We start from the raw sequence: 24,819 nt of genomic DNA on the forward strand, positions 1-24,819 counted from the left end.
AAATGATATTTATAAGGGTTTTAGTACTCACAATTTTGATATTTTTGTATTATTTTATTGTTATGGATGTCATCTAGAAAAATAAGTGACACTCCTTATTTATCATGCCCCACTAAAAACTCTAAAAATAGAATTCCATCATGACAAGAAAAAGGTCCATTTTTCCCAAGAAGTACATTTATTTACAGATATTTTGATATTTTGCTGTGATATCAGTTATTTTGGAAAGGTTGCAAAAGCATAAAAAACTGTGGTCAAAATGAGCTTTATTCTGAATTACCAAGAGTTGTTATGAAAGCCCTGTGTTTCATGAGATTTTGCATTTGATAAAATGCAACATCTTTCGTAATAAGAAATCTTAGCAAACTCGGGATTAAAAAGACTTTTCTCTCTCTCTCTCTCTCTCTCTCTCTCAAACTCCATAAAGGGTAGCTAAAATAAAACCACAATAAAAAATATGTGTACTGGTGAAATACTAAAGCAGATTGCTAAAGTGAAAATAAGACAATGATATCAGCTATCATGCAACATGGTGAAGGTCCTAACCATTACAACAATATAAGAAATAGAAATGTATGCTTATTTGAAATAGCACACTGTCCATCTGGAAAACACAGGAAGTGCAAGTGAAAAAACCTTTAGAGCCAGGAAAATAGTTCATCAAGGTAGTCATATATATGCTATCTGGGGTATATAGTGATGCTCAATTAGAAAATAAAGGAAAGTAAGGCCCTATTCGCAGAAGGAACAAAAACTCTAAAGTACATAGCAACAAATCTATCAATAAATAGGTAAGGCCTATATGAAGAAAATTATAACACTTTACTAAAGGACATGCTAGAAATCCTGAATAAAGTCAGAAGCTTATGTTCTTTGATGGGAAGACTCAACATGAAAAGATATCAATTCTCCCCAAATTAACCTGTTAATTCAGTGAAAATCCAGTCCAAAGAAGAAGCATTTCTGATGGCAGAAGGAAAGGGGTTTTGGCTTATAAAGGAAGAACCTGAGTCCGCAGACCTTTTGCAGGTAGTGTCAAAACCCAGCTCCAGTTCCACTGGAGTTGACAATGCATGTCTGAGGCACTGAGTGCAGCAAAGCTGCTGGCCCGCCAGGGATGTCGCCGGGCCAGAAGATGCCGCTCACAGTACAGGAGCTGAAATCTCCCCTGCTGATTAAACTGAATTCTCTGGGACAGTTAGGATCAGACCTACCATTAGTGCTTGTATTTATCACAAGAGGGGAAAGGATCCCAGGGAGGGAAAAAGAAAATTTGCTCTCTTGATAGCAAGACAGGACATTTTCTTTGAAAAACTGAAAAGTGTACGGCCTTATTTTATTCCCAAAGCTGATGCAGTAGACAAATTCAATTGCATAGTCATAATCATAAGGGTGATTAAGGAATTTGCTAACTTTCTTCTTTCTTTCAGGAATTATCCCCTCTGTGTAGAGACATCGTATGACTCTGTACATGTTCCCTATCCTTAATTAGATCCATGAGATCTTTGACAGTGTGTACTTTGAGTCCTTCTTTTGGAAACATCGATAGATGCTAAATACATTTTAAACTGTAAAATGTCCAAAAGAAGAAAGTCCAAAGGATGGTCCAAGAGTATCAATGGAATCAGTTATTATATTTATTCATCCACTTACAATTGTTTTTGAAAAGTCCAGGAGAGCAGAATAGATGCCAGGAAATTGGAAAAATGCAGCTATGGTGCAAATCTTCAAATGATGTGAGTTGAGCAGTCCTTTCAAATTACTCTCCCTCACTGTCAGTTTGGAAGATTTGGAAATAATTGTATAAAGCTGAAATATAAAAAGAGAGACACACAAAAAGGTTTAACAAAGCAATTTGAACTTGAATACATGTCTACAATAAAGGGATAAAGAGTGGTCCGCAGATGATCACTGTGCTCTGTTCAAGCATATTGCCTGCCAGGACCCCACACAACTTCATTTATCAAATTCCTTAAGCTTGAAAGAGCAGTTGTGATGACTTCACTTTAGCCTAGTTTTGAACACAGTGAAAAAGATCAAGGGGTTGGGGTGTGGGGAGCTGGGCTAGAGCTATCTCCAGAAGCAGCAATGCCAGATCATTTGGTGAGGCTTTATATCATTTTGAGAGATCAGGAGGGAGAAATGCCAGAAGATTCTGCAGTCTGGAAAAAGTTCCTGTAGATTGGGGGTTTGGGAGGCGCCAAAGACCCCAACAAAGATCTAAGAAGTGAGACCGACAGGAAGTAAGGAAATGAAACCCCTGCCAACAAAAAATTCAAACTGAGTCATCAGGGAAAATAGTTTTTTACTCTACAGGGTCGAGAGTAATCTGGAAAACCACAGTGACATATGTGATGTCATGAAGATAGTGACAGCAAATTAGATATGTAATCAGTATGTCTCTTCCTCGAGCTGCTTGTCTAATGTAAACCTTGAAGTTCTGTCACCCGGGGGCAATTGGGGGTCATGTTGTTTTGGGCTCACAAAGGGATGGCTCTTCCTTTTTCCTATCCCTACTGCTCTCTCCTGGCAACCAGATGCATACTCAGGTTCATTTAGGCTCAGATTTTAGCCTTTTCCTTCTGGTGAGAAATCTTAGAAGATATGACACTCCCTTGTTCTGCATAGTAGTTTGTGGAATCTGATGGGTATGTTTGCAAGTGTCCAGAGACTTTTCTCCCTCCTCTTTCCTCCTCCTGACCACCAGAAGAGAGGGTTGAAAAAGCAGATGATTTTTTTTCAATAACCTTCTTTTAGAAATCACATTCATGGCTGAGTTTGCCATTCGTTTTTGCACCAAGACCTTTATGAAGTGGAAATGGCTGAACTCATTTGGCAGGACTCTCAAGTGCAGACGGCCAGTTCCCAAATCCCTGAGGTGTGAGGGCTGGGTTCTTTTCAATAAACATTCCTGCACTTGGCCTTCTACTCCAGCCCCCTGTCCCTGCCCTCCCAGCGCCTGGAGCTTTCCACCTTGGCTCTGGCTCCTCTGAGCCTGGGCTCAGCCTTCCAATTCCAGGTTGACCTTGGCTGAGCGCCCCATATGCTCATTCTTCTTGTAAAAGTAGAAAATCTCAGGCACAGATTTCTGCACTTGGCCTCTCTGCAGAACTTTTTAGTACTCAAGGCACACGCAGCTCCCAGCTGACACTGAGTGAAAGCAAGAGCACTTGCTTCGCAGAAGTCTGTGTTTACTGAATCTGATTTGGCCTTTGGCAACCCTGCTGCTGAGTCCATGCTGAGAGAAGCTAGAGCTGGGCCAGGTCGCAGGTCTACCCGGGGCTTGTTTAGTACCTGTGGGCATGGAGGATTCTCTCTGACCTTCTCAGTACACACCTCATCTCCCACCCTGCTGGACAAAACCGGGTATTCTCCACCATCATTGTGCTCTTAGGCATTCTGTCTGGGATGGTTGTGAAGATTCAGTGAGATCACTGTTTATCTCAGTGGCTATTAAAAACTTATTAATTGATCATTAATTGATTTAGCCAAATCAGATAACATTGATAAGAAAATATAGTGATGAGAGCAAATTAGAGAAATAGTCAAGCTAAGAATATTTAGATATCTGGTTTCTGCCTTGGATTTTAGACTATGGCAAAATCCTTCCATAATCCAGGGGTAGTGGGCCGTGCCTTACTGTCAGAGAGAAGTGGGTGGGGGCTTAGAAAAAACTCCAGTCATTGTCATCTGACATACCTGTGATTAAGGAGAGCTCTGCAAATTTCTAGCTGTTGACCCTAAAATCTTTGAGCCTTGGTTTCCTCTTGGTAAAATAAGGACCACATTTTCTACCATATGAAGGAATTGAGATTATTAAAAGAGATAAAGTTCGATTGTCCTTGTCTTGACTCCTGCTACCAGCACTCTCCTTGGTCCTGACAAAGATTTCCCCAAATGCTGGCTTTTCATGACTTCCCGACAAACGTGGTGAATGATGTGTTCTATCCACCTGTTCTCTGTCTCCAGGCTAACCTATGTGGTCTCCAGCTTTTCTTCCTAATCTAATCAATAATTTGCTCATGTTCAGTGTGACATGTTATATACTTACAATTAAAGATTCTAGACTAATTTCATGAAGAATCTGGAATCTTCCTTGAGATCTTTCTTGGATAAATTCACCTTTCTTTGATACCTTAGCTGCCATTATCATTAGTGTCAGGGATGGCAAATATACATTGTACCTTTGCCAGCACACTTTTCTGAGTCCACAGCAGGCATTACTAATTGAACACGGTGCGTTTTCTCATGAACAGGGACAGAGTCTCAGAGTCACTTTGAGCACATCGAGCAAGCAATGATTCTCATTGAATTGGAGCAGTGCATCGGGGAAAATCCATTAGCCATCTCTCTACACCACTTGACTTGTTACCTTTCTTGGACTTGTGAATGTGTTAATGACCTTGTAGTCATCTGTGCTTCTCCTGTCTGCTCCATTAAACAGAATACACATATGTAATTTGCCAAGGATTCTGCCCCTTATCTTGAGTATAACTCAATCTAAAAAGCAAAGACATAGCTAATAGCTCTTGTCTTGTAGTCAAAACCAGGGTCTGTCACTGCAGGTTGTGGGATGAAACAAAACTATTTTTATTATCCTTTTTTCTAGTTAATTCTAATTATTTCCCATGACATTAAATAAGTATTCCTTAAAAACATGGTATTTCACGTCTGTGCAAATAGTCTGTCATGTTGATAGACCACTGTTTATTTGATAATTCCCTGGTGTTAAACTCTAGGCTGCTACCAGTGTCTGGCCATAAAAAAAAAAAAAATAACATCATGTGGTGAATTTCTTTGTACCTATTTGTGTGACTGCATCTCCAATTATTTTCTTAGGGTAGATTTCTCAAAATTATAAATAATTGTGTCAAATGGTAAGAACAGCTTTAAGATTTTTGATGTATTGTTTTCTGGAAACGTTGAGACAATCTATAAGAGTATGTAAAAGGATAATATTAATAATCACTAACCCTTGTGGACCTCATCTTTGTGCCAGGCACTGTCCTAAGAACTTTACATACATTAACTCATGTCATCCTCACCATGACCTTATTTCACAGCTGAGGAGACTCAAGTCATGCTGGCATGACTTGAACGCAGTCTTTTCAGAGGCAGAAGGATAGCTGGGTGATGTTGTTCAGTCTCTTGAGCCCAGTGAAAACTTATAAAGAACTCAGTGTATTTGGTGCAGAGTAACTGGAAGATCTGTTACAGCCTTACATACATGAGGTGATAAAAATGTCATTATTAACAATAACAAGAACAACAACAATGGTATTTATCAGGAACAGGCCTACCTATTTTCCAAGAAAACTCATCAGTGGTCTGGGATGGCTGTTGTCAGTCCTATGGCAGAAATACATGTGCAGACTCATTAGCACTTAGCAACACAGGTGAGCAAGAACTGGTTATTCCTAAACCCTAAGCTGGGAAGCAGCTCTGATAAAAGAATAATTAATTCAAAGCAATCCAAAATGTGCCAGCTTGGACCACAACACTATTTAATGTTGTTGTCAAGAGTGGTTCTAACTCTTTTTTTTTTTTTCAAAATAATATTAATGATAATTTCAGCTGTTAGAAAGGACCCAATGAGAATTTATTTCTCCCTCTTCTTGAAGTCTACAGTTTTGAATACCTAGTCATGGGAAATCCTGATTAGCAAAGGGCTTTTTTTTTCTTCTTTTGTTTCTAAGGCAACTGGTTGGTTTCCTTAAGGGTTTTACTTTTATTCTTGTGATTTCTCAGCATTAGAGAATGACCAGAGTGGCATGGGGGTGGGAGGTTGTCGGGGAGGAAGCTTACCAGGTTGAGCAAATAAAATACAGGACACCAGCTAAACCTGAATTTAAATAATCAGTGAATAAGTTTTAGTATGTCCCAAGCAATGTTTGAGATATACTTACACCAAAAATTTTACTCACTGTTCATCTGAAACTCAAATTTATCTGGAGATCTATATTTTACTGGTACCACATTGGAAGGAGGTAGGTGAGGTGGCCCTAAGGAGGGCCAGGACAAAGAGAGGAGACAGGTATTTAAAAATAATAACAATCTTGGTCCTTTCAGATTGAAAAAAGAAGCACGAACAGTGTCTGCTGTTGGTACCAATGCTGGGGTCCTTCAGGGTTCTGGAACTGCTGGTTTCCTGAAGAGCATGCTGTTTACTGACTGAGGCTGTCCTGCTGCCCAAAGGGAGTTTCTCAAGGTTGCAGAGGTGCTTTTAGCACTTTCCCTGGAAATCACATAACTTCAGATAAATATTAATATTCACATGACCTCAGCAGTCTAAGTACCTGGATGAAGGAGGTTTAGAAATGACCTCAGTGCTAACTCTTTGTAGGGGGTGGAAATCATGGGGTTTTCTCATGACAGCAGAACTCAGATACAGACCTTAAAAGTAATTAAGTTACAAAATTTAAAGCCAATGCTGTTTATTTTTACAGAGGGAGTTCAATGACTTGCCCCTGTTTTCTTGGCAGATTGGTTGTTGAGGGAAGAAATAATGAAGCCCCATTTGGTCATCAAAAAGGGAATTTTCTCTCTTTTAAAAAAATGTTATCATTATTTAATTAGAAATTAAAACACATTTATAATCAGAAAAATTAAATGTGTTAATCATAGGAAATCTTAAAATGCAGGAACATATAAAGATGAAAAAAAATCAGTCCTAATCTATATGCCCCAGAGAAAATCATTGTGAATGTTTTCCTATATTTTTTTCTGGTCTTTTATGTGTAAATATTTATGTAATTGAGATCATACTAAACATATAGCTTTGTATCCTACTTTTTATTAATACATTCTAGGCATTTATCTGTGTTATTAAACATTTTTCTGCAGATTGACTGAATAAAGCCTCATTGTTTGAACATACCAAGACTTACTTGATCCTGTGCCATTGATAAACTAGGTCCTTCCAGTTTTTCTCTCTTCAGATAATGGTCTGTGGATCATCTTTTATATCCATTTTTATGCATTTCTGATTATTGACTTACGAGAGATTCTTGGAAGTATAACCGTGGTTATGTCAAACTCTTTTATAAGAGGCATTTCTCCCTTGAGTCTTTGTTTTCCCAAAACTCTGTGGATTGGTCCTCCTCTCCATCTGATTAAGTTGCTAGAATCAACAGGATAGAAAACATGGCCTCTCACAGATTTCTGGGTTTTCTTTGATCTCAAGAGCATGGGCTATGTCAAGCAAGACTGGGTTTCCAGGCTGGTGCTCTCAGGATCTGGGCTATGACTCCCAGCATCGCTTTGGTATCAATGGTATCATTACCATGACTCCCAGCATCGCCTTAGCAAATACCTTCCTGAGTTCAGCCTGGGCAGAAGGTGGCACATACTCCCTCCTCCCCAGCCCTACGCTGCCTTCCAGCCTTGGCCCAGACAGCAAGACAAGCACTTCCTCTCTGATTTCGTGATGTTTCTAGTGGCACAGTCAGCCTAGGGGCTCTGTCAGCTCAGGAGCCACAAGCCCGGACTCTGAGGGATTTGGGTAAGAACGCCAATGGGACAAAGCTGATCGGGAGGGGTGAGGAGAACCTCGTTAATGCGAATCCCCTGCTCAGCCCTAGCCTTCGGCTCCCCTTTCCCCTCAGATCCACAAGGAATGAACTGCCTGCTCCTCTTTACACAGCCTCCACATGTTGCTTCGGACAGGCATCCTCGATGTGGCCTCGCCCCACTCTGAGAGTAGTGGAAATAGAAGTTAGTCTCATATTCTCACCTCCCTGAGCACAGGGAGGCTTTCTAAGGGTCTGTATCTCTAACAAAAACGGGAAACAGGCAAGGCATAAGAAGCTGTCCCCTTCACCCCGTTTCCTCCTTTTTCCCTTAGACCACCTAGGCGAGGAGAATTACTCCCCTAGAGATAATAACAGCACTACGGAGACATGAAGGCCTGAAGTCACCTACAAGGCTGGTTGGGGAAAATCCAGACTCTAATGTCTTCCTGGTGTCTCCTCGAAGGAGTGGGTGGGGTATGTCGGAATGAAGGGGCCAGGAGGGAAGCTGAAGCCTGGGCTATAGAGGTGAGAGGCTCTGCCACGAGGGTGGAAAAGGCTGGTGTTGGGGATTATCCTTTTTGGTGCTTTCCCGCTCTTTCTTTCCTTCGCCTTCTCTGCCTGTCCTGATTGGTGTAGACCTGAGGGGCGGGGTTCCCAGGCAGCTACACAGAACACTGCACGGAGAGAAGGCAAGGCAAGAGTGGGGAGATGGGGTGGCAATTTCACACATTAGCAGTCTGGGAGGAGTTCCTTCTAGAACTCAGCAGAGCAGACACACAGGTACTTAGTCATTATTGCCGTTATTACATACGGAATAGGTGGAAGATATTGCTTGCCCCCCTTCATGGATGGAAATATCAGTTCCTGCCTGAAACACATATCCATAATGGGCTTGAGGGAGAACTAGGAGGAAGATGGCAATGATGAAGACAAAGATGATGGCAAGTTTTATCTGTGCCAGGCAATGTGCCAACACTCTAAATAAAAGTCTTTACTTATCATCCCCACCACAACTCTGTGCAGTGGACGTGGTTTTTACTTTGCAGATGAGAAAGTTGAAACACAGATTCAAACAGACTTGCCTGAAGCCACTAACTGGTAAGTGCAAAAATAACTTCCAACCCTAGACAAGACCCATGCACAGTGTCCCTCCATGACATTAGATTTAGCAGCTCCTCGCAAAGCAGGAAAGCCAGGCGTGGCAGAGGTATATGAAAATGAGGAAGACACTACCTTTACTTTTCAAAAGCTTGTGGTCCACTGATGTTTCCAGACTTTCTCCTCATTTTCATTGCCTCCCTGCATTGCATCCATCCGTTTGACATCAAAGCCCCTTCTCAGGATTTGAGAGCCTTATCATTTGTTTTTCCCCACTGGGTCACTGTCTTCTCCAAGGAGGCACCGAGTCCCTGGTCACTTGTCCAGTGTGCTCATTGACTTTCCAGAGGGCAGGGTGGAGACAAAGGCAAAAACATAGAGAATTGCCATGTGGCCTTCCACTGTAGGGTCTGGTTTTCTTCAGGTGTAGAGTTTGGCATTCAATCCATGGACATTCATGCTTCTGTGAGAAGTTAGGATTCCTCTGGGCACCTCAGCAAGACTTGCTCTCCTGCTTCCTGCTAGTACCACAGTCAGACATACACCTCTGCAGCTTGGCCTATGATTTTCATTCTTTCATTCTTTGAATATCAACCCTAGGAATTTCACAGCCACATTTTTAACTATTTAACAGTGTCTCCCTGACACAGCACACCTGTCCAATACATAGCTGCTTCCCTCAGCCTCTTCTCCCTTTTCAAGCTTCCCACGTGGGTTATTCTGCAGAGGGAGATAAACTCAGTTCAGTTATTTCTCTGTCTCAACTCTCATGCTGTCTCAACTCTTATGCTGGTCACCTCCTAGTGGCCCCCACAAGAGGAGACGCACTGCTTTCTTCCTTGCCTTCTGCAGCATTTCCAACTGCCTTTGAATTTTTATCACGTATACTTTTGTTTTGTTTTGTTTTGTTTTTGAGACGGAGTCTCGCTCTGTTGCCCAGGCTGGAGTGCAGTGGCCAGATCTCAGCTCACTGCAAGCTCCGCCTCCTGGGTTTACACCATTCTCCTGCCTCAGCCTCCCGAGTAGCTGGGACTACAAGCACCCGCCACCTCACCCGGCTAGTTTTTTTGTATTTTTTAGTAGAGACGGGGTTTCACCACGTTAGCCAGGATGGTCTCAATCTCCCGACCTCGTGATCCGCCCGTCTCGGCCTCCCAAATTGCTGGGATTACAGGCTTGAGCCACTGTGCCTGGCCCTCACGTATACTTTTGAACTGCACTTTTTGCCAATCTAACTATTCATGTTGGCATCTGTATTCTGATTTTATCTGGCCTGGGGCTGGGTTGTCCAAGCCTTATTTTTTTTCTATTTTGACTGGAGACATCATTTTGTCTACTGTTCAATTCAGTGTATACAGTTGCCTCTCACTATCTGCAGAGGATTGGTTCCAGGACCCCCTGCAGATACCAAACTCTGTAGATGTTCAAGTCCCAGATACAAAATGGTGCACTATTTCCATATCACTTATGCACATCCTCCCATATACGTTAAATCATCTCATGAATACTATGTAAAGTAATTGTTGTGCTATATTGTTTTTATTTGTATTTTTTACTGTTTTGCTTTTTTGTTTCTGAATATTTTCTATCTGCAATTGGTTGAATCTGCAGATAGGGAACACATAAATGTGGAGGGCTGACTGTACCTTGAATGCTGTGGCTTTAACTTTCAAGCACAGTTAAATGTAGCTGGGACACTTTTCCAATGGAGCTCATGGGGCGTTGGATGAGAAAGACATTCAGATGGAGGCATGCTCTGGAAGAAAATGTGGGTGGGAGCCCCAGCCCAGAGATGATCTTGTCATTGGTTATAAATGAGCTCAAGTCTCTGCTTCAGTGCTGGGGATGACATGTTTTAGAAGACCTGGAGAGGAAAGGAGATTCCTGAAGGCACTGTGGATTCGACCCAGATGCAAGGGAAGGTCTCTGGGAATTCCCTGGGATCTGTGCTTTGCCTGAGAGGTTTCCAAGAGACATTATCTCAGTACATTCTGTTTTAATAAAGAACATTGAAGGAGACAGCATCTGGGGAGCATGTGCAGCCTACAGAGTTGCTATAGGTTAAAAAAAAAAAATTCTTTCTGTTCATGGTAAATCCACAATTGCTTGGCCAATGTGGATTTATTGCCACTAAATCTTCTCTGCTCATGGTAAGAGGTTCAGGTTGAGTAGTAACAATCCCCCCTCTGTAATGGTTCATGTGAGTAGAACTGGTGTGCTGTTGCCGGCTGTCCTGCTCTGATTCCTGGCTGGGTGGGGTGGTCCCTTGAATGTTATCTACGTTTGTCCAGCGACAAGTTTCCTCCATGTGTGGGAAACACTAACACTGTGTCAGCGGCACACCAACATCTCATTGTATTCTTTTCCGATTTTGTAAGATGAGGACTGTCACCATCAAAGTTCTCCTTAGAACTTTGAGACAAACTTTTACCCCTAAAAACAAGAACCCTATCATGAAACCTGTTACCTGTCTATTGTCTCTCTCTTCCTGGAGACAGTATATTATTCCCTGTCCTGCCCCCCAATTATATCTAGAGGGATTGTTGACAGTTTCTGCTTATAACCTAGCTACTTACCAAAGGAAAGTAAGGTGATCTGATGAAGCACATTGCATCTTATTCTAGCTTTGGAGAAAACCTTTTTAAAACCAGGAAGCATCTTGGATTGGAAGGTCATAGACATTATTATTATTATTATTTTAGCCAAGATGTATACCCTGGCTAAATCTCTTACTTCTGGTTTTTTGTTTTGTTTTGTTTTTCCTCATTATAAAGTTAAGAGTTTAGACCAGGTGATCTTTTTAAAAGATCCCTTTTCCATTCTAAATGCCAACGATGCTTCTCTAAATAGTGTCTGCAAAAACACTGCTTGGATTGCAGAGTTCATTTTCCTCTGGAGACATATGAAGTCCAACAATGACAATACTTTAGTGCACATATTGTCCCTCCTTTATGATGCTTCATCCAATTGACAACCAGCTCCTACCATACAGTCAGCCTCTAAAACTATGCAACATAAGCCTAGGGTTTTACTTTTTAAGTGAACTACAACGTCATGATAATGAACGTTTATTGAGCACGTACTAAGCCTTTAGATGTAAAATCACTTTAGATTTAATCCTTACAAATATGTTCTGAGGTAGGTTCTATTATATATCCCCATCTTACAGGTAAGCAAACCAAAATATGAAGCTGATAAATAACTTGCTTGAGGTCATATAACAACATGATAGATCTGGGATTCCAGTGCTGGCAGTCTCACATCTGAGTCTGTGTTCTCATCCCCAGGTTCAATCCAGGAAAATGTTTTTGTTTGGTTTTGTTTTTCCACAGCCTCAATTATCTTACGGTCTCTTTTGAAAGTGTTTTCAAGCATGATGCATTTCCCAAATGTTAGAGGCTACAACTTACATATATGTCTTGCAGATATGATTTAACTCAAGTTATATACAAATCTCCTTCTACATATACCAACAATACATAGGAGCCAAGAAGGAATAAGCTTGGCAGTGAGTTTCCTGGAAAGAACCACAGAAAGAGATGATTGCCAGTACTGGTGGATATTGATTCAGACACTGACTCAGGTTGTATGCCCTGATAGGAGGGCCTGGCCTTTCCCCTGGGCCTCTGGCCATAACCTCCTTCAGATCTTAAAAAGACACTAAGCATTGCTTGTCATCATGAATGAGAAATATTGCCTGGTTACCCAGAGGGAGACCAACTGGTGGATCCTTTAGCCGTGACATGAGGATATGGCTCCAGCTGGAGTCTCTCCTCCTGCTTCTGTACTTAGCTCATCCTAGTTTAACCAAAACCCAAAACAACCCTCTCCAAGGGCTCTTCCCTGGCTCAGGGACATCCCATTTTAAGAAATGCTCACCGCGCCTAGTGCTTTGCATGGTACGTTATAAGCACTCAGTAAATATTTGTTACTTCGTGGCAAAATAGATCAATTCAGCAGTGATTTTTCACTTTTCAAAAATATTCACTGCAGGGTTCCTTTAAATGGCCGGCTCCCCTGGTGCATTTAAAATGTGATTTGATTTATAGGAATTCGATGTACATGGTTCTGCAGGGCCACATCAATCGTGTAAAGTGAGCCGCATGTGCTGCTGGGCTCCCACTGACGAGCGCGTTGGCAGCTCTCCTCCATCGGCTTGGAATGCACACAAGCCCTGGGTCTGCTCTCCCCGCTTTTATCACAAAGGGGCTCATTTTGTGAATGAACAGCCACTGCCAACAGCGTGATGGTATTTTCAGTGACCTTTGCCCGGGGATTGGATTCCCGCCCAGCAGGGAGACAAGGCCTTAGGAAAAGGTTAGTTCATTGACGGCCGGGGCCTGCTGGGCTGAGGTCTGGGGAGGGAAAGGCTCAGAGAACTTTTCCTTTTTTGTGAATCACCGAAAGAAGCCACCCTTCCCGCCTGGCCTAGGCCGCTTTCTCTCTTTGTCCCAGCATATTGGATTCTGTTCAGCAGGACAGTTTTATAGCTCCTGCTGCTTCTGCTCCTGAATTTTTTTTTTTTTTGTAGCTGTGAATAATAATCCTAGTTTTGCCTTGCTGTTTCCCAATAGCAATTCTGGGGTCCTCATGAGCTTCTGCCCCCTCCTCTCCACCCCCTTTCTTCCTCCTCCTCCTCCTTTTCACCATGGCCTTTTCAGTTTGATGTTTTTAGGTATCAAAGGAAGGTCTCCAGGAACCCAGCAACTAAAGACTTTAATGAGGACCATGCCCAAGAAATCCTGGCTGCTAAAGACATGATGATGATTTATGTCGCTCACTCACTCCCTAACAGCAAGAGGACTATTTGTAAAAATAAAAAAGCTGCTCATATGGAATTAAACAAGAGCATAGCTGCTTCCTTCCAGACCCCGGGAGCTTAACAAAGAGCATCCACACTCCTCTCCAGCAGCACATGGCTCAGGGCCGATATTAGTCTTCCTGTCACATAAAGCTCAATCCTGTTAGCGCAGGCAGTAGTGCACGCTCTCCCTATCGGCAGACCTCAGAAGGCACATTTCTGAGGACCGCACAAAATGTGCACGAGAATGTAGGCACAGGCTCAGGCCTACGCTGAGCCACAGAAGGGTGGTGTGAGTCCAGAGGCTAACAGAGCCACTGAGTTGCTGCTGGCAGCAGGCTGAGGCTGGCAGTAGGCGTTTGCCATCCCCTGTTTGTTCCTGGCATCAGAGAGTTGAATGATATGGATGCCAACTGGGTTCTGGCCAGCTCAGTGGAGAGGGTTCTTGAGGGAAGAACCTTCATGCCTCCATTTCCTTATCTGTCAAATGGGTTACCTCTTAGTGTTGTTGTGAGCAGTGATGAGATCATGCATAGAAAACACATAGCATCATATTGGTAAGTGCTAATTATTATTATTAATTATTGCTATTATTACTATTTTGTACTGTGGCTGCCATGAAATGGTGCCACTCAGACCCCTTGCTTCAGGGAGAGTGATGGAGAGTAGCTGGCTGATGACCCCAGCTGCCAAGCTCTAAGTCCACATCCACATTCTCACCATGTTACTCTGCTTGACCCAAGGCCATGCTTCCTGTGGGCTGCTCCAGGCCATTGACAGAGCATGATATGGATGCCAACACAAGCTCATTCAATCCCTAAGAGAGCAAGGACTCCTCCAGCAGCGACTTTAGCTCAAAGACTTCCCGTCAGCCTGGCAGCAGTTCCTGGAAATTGTGCTACAGCCTGCAACTTTCTCCTACCTTGTTACCTTTCTGTCCTCCCCTCCCTCTCCCTGTGTTTTCTGCTCATCTTCCCTTCAACCTTTTCTCTCCCACATACACTTCCCTCAGTAAACCTCTTATGTGTCCAAATCCCTGTCTTGGTGTCTGCTTCTTGGAGGACCTGAAGTTACACGCACAGTGACTGGGCTTTCCACCATGGCTGTACTGTATTAGTACTAACATCTTCTTAGATACGTGGACCATTGTTCACTCTTAGTCATTCAACATTGGATAAATGTCATGGTGTCACCTGTGTCATGGGTGCTTGATGCCAGGGACACAGAGATAGTTCTTCTCACAGACAAGGTGTACACTGATAGACAGATACGTAAATCATCATAGTGATATGGTCAGTGTTCAAGTAAACACATGTATAAGGAATGCAAGAATCCAGAGGAGAAAGTGGGTTTTTCAGCCAGGGTGGGAGAGTGGGTGGGAAATAGACAGGGATGGCTTCATTAAGGAAGGGGATTTGAACTCCGGCAAAAGGCACATGCCACATGCTTTCACCCCCTGTCTTCAGTGTAGTCCAATGAGTAAGTAAAAAGGAAAGAATGGCCCAGAAGAGATGTGACATCATGCCCTTTGATGGGCTTTTTCTCTCCTCTTTTACCTCTTCCTCCAATGACTGTGAAGGAGCAGTAATTATCCCAGGGATTTGAGACATAATCCACCTTTCAGAGTTGAAAGAAGCACAAATGTCATGAGCTTTTCCCAGTGGGAAGGCAACTCCTGGACAGGCAAGTGGGTGCAAGAGGTTGCTATGGCAGCAGGAGAGCAGCAGGGCCATGAATTGTAGGCTTCGGAGATGGAGTTGTTTCTCAACCAGGGCTCAGCCTGGCCCCAGATCCAGCCTCGAGAGTCTAATGTGGATCTGTAATGCATGAATTGTGCCCCTTCCCATCCCCTTACAAAAAATTCATCTGCTGAGATCTTAACCCCTAGTATCTCACAATGTAGCTGTATTTGTAATTGCCTTTAAAAAGGTAATTAAGTTAAAGTAAGGGTTTAGGGCCCGTTAGGGTGGGCCCTAATCCAGTGTGACTAGTGCCCTTATGAGGAGTAGAAATTTGGACACAGAGGCATAGACAGAGGGAAGACAATGTGAAGAGAGAAGACGGCCATCCACAAGCCAAAAAAAGAGTCCTGAAACAGATCCTTCCTTCACAGCCTTCAGAAGGAACCCACCTTGCCAACATCTTGAACTCAGACTTCCAGCTTCCAGAACTGTGTGAAATAAGTTTCGGTTGTTTAGGTCACCCGGTTGGTTGTACTTTGTTACGGCCATTCTAGCAAACTAATACAGGGTTCCTCCATCTCCCTTTATTGTGGATGGAATCCGGCCCAACTCTGCTCAGAACCTTAACACAGAGTGGTGAGCAGGGAAAGATGGCGTTTTTCTTTTCCAGAGAACTGGAGATTAACCTTTGATTACAGGAGAGGGAGCAAGAGTTGTGAGGCCTGAGGAAAAGCAGAAAGTGGAGCTTACCAGTGAGGACTTGGTCATGCAAGATGCAGGAGAATTCACTAAAGAATGCAGGTCCCTGATGTCTCAAAACAAAAATGGGAAAGATACATTTTTGCCCCCCTGATTTGAATGCTCAGATGCTGTTGGAGAGGAGGACAAGTTGTTCTGCAGAACTGAAAAAAGAGATGGGTTGTCTGATAAGGCTTACAGTAGACGGACTGCACAGCAGTCCAACAGGAAGAAAAATGAGGAGCGGGACATGCTTGGGGACTAGAACCTAAACAGCAACTCATATGAAGCCTTCGCTTTGTCCCCTGAGGAAACTGACATGGGAATTCATGAGAAAGGATGGAACAATCCCTCAAACTCCCATCTGGACATCGCCGAAAAGGAAGGCGTCATTGGCCCTGGGTCAGAACCAAGAAACATGAGCAGTTTTAACTTGTAGGGTGTGATGTGACAGTCCAGTCACTTTCCCAGGGGCAAATCAAGTCATACTGTGACAGATACTACATTATAACAAGTCATGTCTGTTGAGGAGCTAACCCATGTCTGAGGCAGGGGCTGCAATAACTTTATGCCCAGACCATCTCCCTAAAGTAAAATGTTCCATGAATTTGCCTTATTCACTCTAGTGTCTTTTGACACTGAGGGATAGTTTCCTGCTAAAGCATTTTCTTTTTCATTTTTATGTAAATAAGAGAAATGTGTGGGGTTGCTAAGGATAAATCTTCCCCACCCAAACATACACATTTAATGCACATGCCTCATTTTAATGTATCCGGGGAGGGACCAAGGTGCCCAGTGTGCCCAGCATGACATTAGGCCTCTCTCCTTCAACTTAAACTTGTGGAGCCCCGTTCCTGCCCCCACATGCCCAGTGCATAGAGGAGTAGGACAAGTAACAAACCACAAAAGATGAGAGAGAGTTAGAGTCTAAATTAAACAGCTAACATCTTCACCCCCAACCAGGGAGCTGGAAGCAGCTCAGAGAGAATCCATACACCCTGTGAGAAGCAGCAATGATAGAAGGAGAAACCTCCAAGGAGTGCAAAGGGTAATGCTGGGGTCTCCAGGAGTAGCAAGGAGATGCCCAGCTTCAGGAGTGACAATGGTAGAAGCCACAGCAGAACACAGGGGACTCCAGTGTCAGTTGCAGTTGTGGAATGATAGTCACTTCTCACAGAAATGTATTCAATATTGAGCACCTTCTATGTTCTAAGAGAGAATAAGTGAGTCATGAGTCCAAGGGAGTAGAGAGCCAAAAGGATCAGCCTTGAGAGCTGCCTGTGATCTATGGAGTTGAGTGACTGGCCCTGCCCACCTGAACTAGCCTGGGGAAGTTCTATTCTTCCTCTCTTCCTCTCTTAACTAAGTCTTTTCCTCTAACCTTCAGGAACATTTTCAGGTAGCAAAAGCCCTAGCTTGTATTTCCAAACCTGTTTTTGGAGTAGCCAAAGTAGGCATTTCCACTTAGGTATCTTGCTGGCATTGTAGACTCCTCATTTTCCCCAGCCGCTTCTCCTCATCCCTTCCCTCCACAGACAAAACCCCAAATCATCTCCCTATCATAACACTGTTCTTCACTTCAAAGCTTTAGTCTTCTTTGATTCTTCCCTCTTCTTTCCAGCTTAGTCAACTTTCATGTTATTTTCAACTGCCTATGTAAGGTGCATGGAATGTATGTTTTCCTTTTCATTCTAGCTGTCCATCACTGTCCCTTCCATTATCAACCCTCAAATCCACTACTGTAACAGTCTCCTAACTGGTCTTCTTACTTCCCTGCAAATTGTTCCTGTGGTCTTTAAACTTTCCTCCATGATTCCCACTGGCAAATTCCCTTTGAAATGGTAGCCCCAATGCCACCACCTCCTCCATGAATCCTTCATAATATGCCCAGTGGGAATATGCACTCTTTCTCTTCTGAAATCATACAACCAAGATTTCTCTTAATTTGTGCACATGAAGATGCACACCAGGCTTAGATTACATCCTCTGTTGTCTATACAGATCTATCTTACATCTTACTTGACTTCACCTGGATAACCTATAGGCACCTCCAATCAACATGTCCAAAAGAGAATTCTTGATTTTCCCCTCTCAAAACTTGATAATCTACCAGTCTTTCCCATTTTGTAAATGGCAGCACCATCCTATTTGTCAAATTAAAAACTGTAGATTTATCATTGATTCTTCTCTGTCGCAACCATCCTCTATGCTCTTTCCACACCCCACTACCCCCCATTAAGAAGTAAAGTCTGTCTTCCGTCTGCTAAAATCTGGACTGACCTGTGATTGCTTTGACCAACAGAATATAGCAAAAGATACATTGTACCAATTCTGTGCCTTTCCTTTAAGAGGACTGGCAGCTTCTACTTCCTGGATCAATCTTGGGACGCTTCTAGGAACCCAGCATAAAATATGTGCTGATTTTACCACCTTTCCCATCACTTCTGCTGCAGTCCTAGTGCAAACTAACATCTTGTAGAGTTACTGCAATTGCCTCATAAAGGATCTCTCTCTCAAAGAGCGAATGAAAATGTAAATCAGATCATGTTATTTACCTGCTTAACACTCTCAAATGGCTTCTCAATATGCTTAGAATACAATCCAAATTCTTTACTCTGTCCTACAAGTTTCTTTGTTCTGGCCCCTGCCACACCCCTGACTTTGTTTCCTTCTACTTTCTTCCATGCTTAACCTGCTACTTTGCCCATTCCTTGAATACATCATACATGCTCCTGCCTCAGGATCTTGGCTCTTCTTCCTCCTGTCTGGGACACTCTTTCCTGGATCTTTGCAGGACTAACCTTTTCTCTTCATTCATATCCTAATTCATGTCACCTTCCCCGAGAGGCCTTCCCTGACCATCCACTAGAGAACAGTACCCCTGTTCACCTCACCTTACCTGCTTAGTTTTCTTTACAACATTCAACACTGGATGAAATTCTCAACTAATTTGCTTCACTGTTTTTGTCTCCTCTCACCTTGAACATGAGCTCTATAAAAGCAGGAACCTTGTCTGTTCAGCTAACAAACTTTTACCATAAATGGCTCTTGAAAATTATGCCACCTTTGGTGTCTAGCCTCCAAATTAGTCCACAAAGAGTCTTTCCTTGCATAGTCTGTTCCCACACTGAACAGGGATGTCACCAATATGATATCTCAGAAATGATGAAAAAAACTTCCGAGGCTAGGTCATAAAAGACTTTGTGACGCTTGCCTTGTTTTTACACTACTCACTTTGGGAAAAGCCAGCTGCCATGCTGTGAGGACACTCAAGCAGTCTATGGAGGAGTCGATTTGTTGAGGACCTGAGGCCTTCTGCCAGCATTCAGTATCAACTCGGCAGTCATATGAACGTGACATTTTGGAAATGGGTCCTCTATCCCTAGTTGAGCCTTTACGACTGTAGCCCCAGCTTGGCATCAAAGATAAATGCAATATAGTCCCTGACCTCAAGCTGCTCAAAATGTAGGGATAAAGAAGTTGGGGGTGGGGGAAGAGTTAAATGATTTCATAGAAGAGGAAAGGAAGCATGGTGGTGGGAATGATTTGACTCTACCACAGGAAAGAGGGATTAGAAGAAGCATCCAGTGGAAGGGATGCTTGGGTTAGAGCCTGAAGAACAAATGTTAGTTATTAATGAATGTTGGTTGACATTGCCTCCAAGACACTATTGGCTTCGGCTCTGGAATTGTTCTTGATATTGAATTATCTTTTTTCACGGATGGAATGTTCAAATTAATGAGAGAAAAGAATGAATGAAGACTTGAGCACTGACCCCAAGGCTGGGAAGAATTCATTCTTCATATATCCTAGATTACTTCAAAGAAAATGAACAGAAAGGATTATCAATAGTACTTACATCTTGAGTATTTTTCCTTTTTCTTTATAAGTTTGCTAAAGCAATATTCTGTTAAGGCCTCTCAAAGGTATAGGAGACTGTCAGTTGGTTGTTATGACTGAAATGGAAGGGCCAGAAGCATTTTCAGAGGTATCCAAGTGCATAAGGTACAACTATTAGGTAATGAGTTGGAATTTTAACAGTCCTGAGCACATACATCTTAATGAGCATGGTCCCCCAGGGAGGAGTTCAACCCCTTATTCCAATGATTTTGCCATTACTGAAAACATTCCGAGAATGCATGTCTCTCTGGAAATTGTCTTCAAACCTACAGTACATTCTTTTGAATTGCCTTGATGATGGTAAATTGTAGTCCTTTAAGTCTGAATTCTTATGTGCAGCAAGTGATTATCCAGGCTATACCAGCCGGAGGGAATAGTCAAATGATAAGACAATGACATAAGTCCATTACTTCCAGCTCAGCTCCACCAGCTGGTTTGCTGGAATTCTGACCTACCTCATTCTGCCTCCAGGTGTATGTTTGGGGAGTGGGGAGCAATACTGGGAAGGAGAGAGGGCAGAATTGAGATTTTTTTTTAAAGGGGTTTATTTAAATTTATGTATTAAATTTTCTTCATAACTACTCCATTTTCCGACAGTCAGTTTCAGTCCATTCAGTGGGACCCTCACTGAATCAAGGTGGTACTTTCTGGAGACAATCCATGTGGTAGTTTGTCTTCAAAGCAGGCTGGCATCAATTTCTTCCCTCCCTCTGTGCTCTATGCTCTTTCCACTGCCCCCTGCCCCACCTCAATTAAGAAGTGAAGTCTATCTTCCATCTGCTAAAATCTGAATTGACCTGTGATTGTTTTGACCAATAGAATATAGCAAAAGGGACATTGTGTAGCAAAAGGGACAATTCTTTGCCTTTCCTTTAAGAGGACTAGCAGCTTCTACTTCCTGTATCTTGGATCACTCAATCTTGATACTTCTCCTAGGAACCCAGCCACCAAATTATGAAAAACTTAAGACTTGGCAAGGGGCCAGAAGGAAGCCCTCCAGTTGACAGCCCCCAGCTGAACTTACAGACAACAGCCTGTATCAGTTGTAGCCATGTGAATGAGCCATCTTGCATGTCCAGTCCGTTGAGCTGTCAGATAACTCCAGCATCAGAGACCCCAAGTAAGAGCCACCCAGTTGAGTCTAGCAGGCCTCTGAAAACATGAGAAGCAACATATGGCTGTTTTAAGTCACTGAGTTTTGGAGTAGCTTGTGATGTAAGGATAGAGAACCAAAACACCCTATGCCCTGTTCTACCAGCCCTGTGCCTGCATGGTTGAGTCACTGGTGCTGCCACCATTGACATGCCTCCAAGCAGCCCCTTTGGTAGGTAACTGTTACTAGGCACTGAAGCTAGGCCTTCGGAACAGCCTGTCCATCTAACCACCGGTCAGAAATGACAATCCTACCATTCTTTCTTTCTTTACTCTCTCTCCGGCTAAACCCCAACCAGCAGGAGGGAGTCAATTAATTTGTTCTTAGCGTTAAGTGAGACTGCATTTTACCACAGGCCCAAGGGGACAGAGAGTTCAGGACCCTTCCTTTTCATCTGTCTGTACCACATTTCCCACTAGCTCTATCTTCTCTCTTCCCTTTCTGGATAGCCAGTTATCCCAGAATTTGTCCAGATGATTCAACTTAATTTTTAAAAGCTAGCGTAGTGCTGCAAAAAACAACAACCCTGTTCGCTTGTTTCATGTATTCACCAGGAATTTGTTTAGATGCCTGTTTTATGCTAGGTACTGTACTAGGTGCTAGGGAGATAAATACCTCAATTTTTTGAAACTTTCAAAAATCTAAAAATATGTATGGATATGCTAAAATGAAAAACAGAGGAGAAAGCTTCTGCAGCAAATGGAAACATTAAAAAGCCAAAAGGAGCTGCGTCTCAGAAGAGAGATGAGTGACAAAACTGTAGAATCCTGTTGAGTCAAAAAAGGCATCATTCAGGGAGGGGGAGCAACACACACTGGGGTCTGTGGGGGGCAGGGCGTGGGGGGTGGGGAAGGGAGAGCATCAAGATAAATAGCTAATGCATATGGGGCTTAATACCTAGGTGATGGGTAGATCCGTGCAACAAACCACCATGGTGCACGTTTACCTATGTAACCAACCTGCATGTCCTACACATGTATCCCGGAACTTCGAATCAAATCAAATTCAATAAAAAATAAAAAATAAAATGGGGGTAATAATAGGACCTACTTCATTGGGTTGTAAAGAGGTTTAAATGAGTTGATTCATGTAAGACAATTAGAAGAGTGCTTGGTACATAGTAAATGCTCAATAAATGTTGGCTGTTACTTTTGCATTGTCGAAGTATCTTAGGAAAATGAAGGTACTACTAGTTTTTGCCCTAATTTCCCTGACAATATTTTTTATTTTCTTCTAAAAAAATAAAAGGGAAGTGCCTTTTATACAGCAATGTGACTGGTTTCCTTTTGAGGCTTACATGCAAGTCCTGAGGGCAATTTCAAAAGAGGATGCATGGCCAACACGTTTTGAATGATAGTTACATGGTTGGAAGTAATGGAGCCTCCTGGGATGCCGTTGAAAGAAGCTGTCCTCCCTGGCATGTGAACAGTGCTTGACTGGCTATGAATAAAAGTCAGTTATGCCAGTATCTCCCTCAAAGATGGTGAGAATCAGGAGTGCTGAAATCATGCATGCATGTATGACTTACTTCTGGTGGACCCACCGCAGGATCAGAAATGTCTACACTGTTGCTGCTTTTCTAATTTTAGGTAAGACTCCAAGGAGGCGGGCACTGCAGAGATGGAGATTCCTCCTTTGGTTTCGCCACACTCAGAGGCAGAGTGGGGGGTCTTATTTTCCAGAGCTTTGTTCCTCAGCTTTTTCCTCATCAAGTCACCATCCCTTCCATCAGCTTCCCAACAGCAATAGCTTCCCAACCTCTCTCCTTCTTTCTGCACTTGCCCAACTCCCAGCAGCTTATTCTCCACCCAGCAGCCAGAGGGACTCCCTTAAAATGAAAATCAGTTTATACTGTTTCTCCACTGAGAACCCTCCAGTAGATCCCCACTTCTATCTAAATAAAGCCAAAGTCTACAATGGCCCATAATAAGGGGTTCTAAGACCTGTTCCCAGCCCAACCACTTCTCTGGCCTTCTTTCCCTGTACCTCCCTGAGATGCTTATGACTACAGGCACAGTGCTCCCTTGTCTATCCTCTGCCTGTTCCCTGCATAGGCTTCACAGTGCTGTGCCCTGTGCTCTGCACCCACTTCACTCATGACTCACTCCCAGGCCTCCTTAGTCTCTGCGCAAATGTCATCTTACCTAGGAGGGTTTTGCTCTCCATCCTTTAACAACAGCAAATCCTTACCCCTTCTTAGCACTTTGTGTCCTTCTCCCCTTGCTCTGTGTTTCGCCAGCCAGAGCACTCAAAATCACACACTTACCTGATTTTTTTGTTGTTGTTCATTATCTCCCACATCTAGAATGCTAACTCTAAGAGACAGGTACTTTTTGTTTGCTCACTACTCTGTCTCTAGCATTCACAATAGTGTCTGGCACAGAGGAAGCAATCAACTATTTATTAAATGAATAAATTACATAGCTACTCCCAATGGTAGGGGAGAGGGAAATCATAACCATACAGAGCAGCTTCAGAACCTGAATGGCCAACCTACCAGGTAATTTTTGGCCGTCTCGTGTTTTATCTTAAAGACTTTTATATTCTACTGCATTATAAAATCTGGTAGATAGAAAAAATAATCTTGAAGTAAAATTGATATTCCAAAATGATGTGTCTGTTCTCTCACTGCTATAAAGAAATACCTGAAACTGGGTAATTTATAAAGAAAAGATATTTAATTGGCTCACGGTTCTGCAGGCTGTACAGGAAACATGATGCTGATATCTGTTTGGCTTCTGGGAAGGCCTCAGGAAACTTACAATCATGGCAGAAGGTAAAGGGAGAGCCAGCACTTCACATGGCCAGAGCAGGAGCAAAAGAGAGACTGGGGTGGTACCACACACTTTAAAATAACAAGATCTCATAAGAACTCACTATCGTGACACCACCACCAAGGAGGGATGGTGTTAAACTATGAGAAACCACCCACATGATCCAATCACCTCCTACCAACTTTGGGGATTATATTTCACTATAAGAGTTGGGTGGGGACACAGATACAAACCGTATCAAGATAAACGATGTCTATCACTCATTCATGAAATAATGACATTTTAAATTCATGATCAATGATACTCATTTGTGAAAGAATGGTGTTTTATTGAGCATCTATGGAATGCCAAGCCCAGTGCGGAACCCTGAGATCTTCTGTGGCTTTATAATCCTCCTGACCCCACATGCCCTCAACAAGCTTGTGCCTTGCAGTTAGCAAAGCTGGGAATTTAATGGAGCATTCGTGACATCTTCCGCAAATGCTGATAATAATATTTTTATTAAGTAATAATGACCACTTGGTTTACTGTATGTTCCAGCTTTCTATTGTTGCATAACAAACCACTCCAAAACTCAGTGACATGAAACTACACTAAGTGGGTAAGAAATTTGGGCAGGGCACTACAGGGACAGCTTCACAACTGTTGTCCCTGCTCCACATTGACTGGGGCCTCAGCTGGGTGACTTGAATGTCTGGAGATGGCTGGGATGGCTTCCTTAGGACCATGTGCCTGGGGCCTTGGTTCTGAATGTTTCCTGGGCTCCTTGATTCTTCTGCAAGGTATATCTTGTGGAACTGAAATGAACGTTCTTCCTTGATATGTCCAGTGCTGGGCTGGAAGAGCTGGAAAAGCCAGCCTCCTTTCTTTCTCCACACTGCCTGTCCATGTGGCTAACTGGGGCTTCTCCAGCACAGTGGTCTCTGGGTAGCTGGACTTCTCACGTGGCAGCTGGCTTCCTCAGAATGAGGGTTCCAATCGACTGGGCAGAAGCTGGAAGGTTTCTTAGGACCTAACCTTGGCTGTCTCAGAATATCAATTGCACCACATCTACATATCAGGCAAGTCACCAAGATGAGTCCATAATCAAAGGGAGAGAAATTAGATTTTACCCCTCAATGAAAGAGGCAAAAAAGAATTGGTGACTGTCTTTATTCTACCA

General features: G+C 43.0%; 1 long non-coding RNA gene across 1 annotated transcript in view; it reads right to left on the reverse strand.

Annotated features, from left to right (window-relative positions):
- Positions 1–1,300: 1,300 nt before the first annotated feature.
- The window catches only part of LOC144332945 (uncharacterized), a 134,334-nt gene continuing 110,815 nt past the window's right edge, over positions 1,301–24,819 (reverse strand). Inside the window, exon 5 of the long non-coding RNA XR_013401205.1 lies at positions 1,301–1,809. This is a non-coding gene — a long non-coding RNA (uncharacterized LOC144332945). The remainder of the gene's footprint in view (positions 1,810–24,819) is intronic.

Source organism: Macaca mulatta, chromosome 11, assembly GCF_049350105.2.
Source record: "Macaca mulatta isolate MMU2019108-1 chromosome 11, T2T-MMU8v2.0, whole genome shotgun sequence".
NCBI classification, from domain to species: domain Eukaryota; kingdom Metazoa; phylum Chordata; class Mammalia; order Primates; family Cercopithecidae; genus Macaca; species Macaca mulatta.